The following is a 2796-nucleotide window of genomic DNA, read 5'->3' as shown; positions in this document are numbered from 1 at the left end:
AATAAATGGCCAATAAATAAGGTGTGAAATAGCCAAGTGGGCTGAACTGAATCTGGAATCGGTTCGCAGGGCGGGCAGCCAACCGATGAAGTGCTTTTGATATTTAACACTGGCCTAATGTTATTTATTTTAATTGGGCGGCTAAATGCAGGGAAATCAAAGACGGGATATGAATATTCGCATATACTTAATGGGAGAATATTATTATAATTAAATTTTATATTTCAGACGCCATAAAGTTTGCTAAATCATATTTCATTTCATTAAAGGTTGACAGTTTTCAACGAATCAAATAGCATTCACGTTTCAAGGTGATCGTTTTACTCAAATTTACTGAAATGCTGATCGTTTATTTGCCTTCTAACACTCACCATAAATTACACCCGTTCACACCCCTTTTCCGTTGATATTTCCATTTTGGTTTTCGATTCCGGTGAACGTCTGTCACATTTGCACGCCGTTTGCTACGTTTGGTTTGTTTGCCTGTGGATTCATAATTGCAGCAGCTCGCAAGGATTAACCATGTCAGGGCAACTAATTTGCATATCCGAAAAGGGACAACGAACGGAAGTCAATGGAGGTTAAATTATGACAGGAGGCGCATGTGTCAAAAAGTAAACAACTCGGCATTTGCATAGGCAAATTAAAATGGCTTAGTGCTTCTTTATTGGCCGCTGTGGAAAGGTAAACAATTTTGGCAAAGTATTAGCTGGATTTTCGAAGGGCATCCTTGGGACTTTGGAGTGGAGCAAGATGGTCTGCATTTCTTCTCATTTTACGGAACGTGACCCAGCCTGTTCGAGAGGCTTACGGATTGGCGTCCGCGTCCGGGTTTATGGCCACAAAAACGGCTACAGATACGGATACGGGATACGCTTAATTGCCACAGCCGTGAGTGTAATCAAGGCGAAAGCCATTCGGCCACGTGTGTCCTTTTGATTAACAAAGGGTTTTCCCCGGCCTCCTCGATTTTCCCCGCCACCTGCAGTTTTCCACGCGGCTCGCTCGTAAATCTCAACAGGCAGCCACATCAGGACAAATTAATACGGGCGCAGCAGTCCATGGAGCTCCATTCATTGCGGTCATGTAGCGTCTTAGCCGCATATCCCTTAAATGATGTACCAAGGAGTGCTCGAGGGTCGGGGCTCGAATAGCAGATACCTTGTGAGTGTGCAAATATATGCAATATACACACATATATATATAATAACATTACATAAACTTCTAATGCGAAAATCTAGGTGGAAGAAGTTTATATATTTCCCTCAACTTTGGAATATTACTCTCTATATTTTCTATATGTCAAATAAACTGTAGAACTGAGTTGCAATAATCCATGCCAGTTCTCACAAGCCCATCCAGATCCCATCATACCACTTTCGCCCACTTTTCGATGGGTATTAAAAGAAGCTGGATGAAGAAACAGCAGCAGTGCAAAAAAAAAAGGAAATGAAAATGCCAGCAAAATCGTAGAAAAAAGGCCAAACGATGGCCATAAATGGATCAACTCGCCAACTCGCGCACCTGAGGCCACGCAGAATGGCAGGATAACGATGCAGGAGCAGGAGCAGGAGCAGAAGGAGCAGGACCCCTGCCAACTGGAAGGGCAATAATAGCCGGAGAGAGTGCCGCCGTTTTATGGCCCAAACATGCGTCCACATCCCCTCAAGGATACCACCACCACCACCTACGAGTACATCTCCCTTCGGTTTCAGCTGCAACAAATCAGTGCAAGGATTTTTTTACGATTAACTGCGTAATTGAGTCGTTTGGCTAAGGAAGACGCAGCCACAGGACGAATTCCGGCCAGGGTAAATTTAATTAAACTGTAATAAAGCAAATCCCGTTCCCGCCCTTTTTGTAATGAGGGCTAAATCGGGCTTAAGCCAAACCGCCCACTAAGTAAGCAGAAAAAATTGACATAAAACTTGTCTTTCATGAAGTGGGTGTGCGGGGGGTTAAGGTAAATAAGGCCATAGGCCAGCCATCGCTGCCACGCCCCCTCGATATGGCAAATTGAGGCAGATTTATCAAAGACAAGAACAACAGTGGGTGCCATAAAAAAGTTTACGTCTTGCCAGCAAGGAAGGTGAGTACGAAGCGGAAAGAAATTGCGGATAAGCAGCGAAAGATGTGCCGCACTGAGAAAAAAATCAAGGAAAAAGGAGGAGGGGGTGGTGGGGAAATGCAAAGCATTCGTCGAACTTCTGGTGGGTGGAAAATGGCAGGAAAATTGTTGGAAAACCTCTGTGGGTGGGGCAGGTGAAGAAGTTGCCGTGGAACCGCAAAATGGCTGCTAAACTGACAAGCGAACTTTATTATTTGTATTTTTTCCGCATTTTCCCCTTCATTTGTGCAGAGAAAAAATATGCTCGCTAATAAACTCGTATGTACGAATGTATATATATACATATGTGAACTTTTTCAAGGAATTGTGGAACATCAGAGAATTATTTATTCTAGATCAAAATGAAAATATACGATAATGCTTGAGAAAAACTCTCCCTTGCAGTTGAGATTTTTACAAGTGTTCAATTTTTTGCATTCAGATTTCTTTTATAACATTTCCAGAGTTTCCACCTCAGTCCGCTTTCCGTATGCAAAGGGATTTGTTTCGATATCAATGTGGAACGTGGCGCTGGAAGGACGCAGCTGCTCCGGCCAAATTGCTTTGCATGCAACGCTTAAGTGGCAAGTGGGCGGTGGGTGCAAGGATTTTTCATGGCTAGGTGTTTTCCATAAGATTTTCCACAGTTCAATTTGCTGCAAAGGAAATGGCAATGTGTTTATGCGTAA

At 43.2% G+C, this 2796-nt stretch overlaps 1 long non-coding RNA gene across 1 annotated transcript; it reads left to right on the top strand.

The window, feature by feature from the left end:
- Positions 1 to 325: 325 nt before the first annotated feature.
- LOC120455187 lies at positions 326 to 1931 on the top strand. The gene is made up of 3 exons (XR_006356536.1): positions 326 to 891; positions 989 to 1164; positions 1242 to 1931. It is a non-coding gene; the product is annotated as an uncharacterized LOC120455187 (long non-coding RNA).
- Positions 1932 to 2796: the final 865 nt, after the last annotated feature.

This window comes from Drosophila santomea, chromosome 2L (assembly GCF_016746245.2).
Source record: "Drosophila santomea strain STO CAGO 1482 chromosome 2L, Prin_Dsan_1.1, whole genome shotgun sequence".
NCBI lineage: Eukaryota > Metazoa > Arthropoda > Insecta > Diptera > Drosophilidae > Drosophila > Drosophila santomea.
The sequence above is the reverse complement of the archived record's forward strand: the minus strand, read 5'-3'. Positions and strand labels throughout refer to the sequence as shown.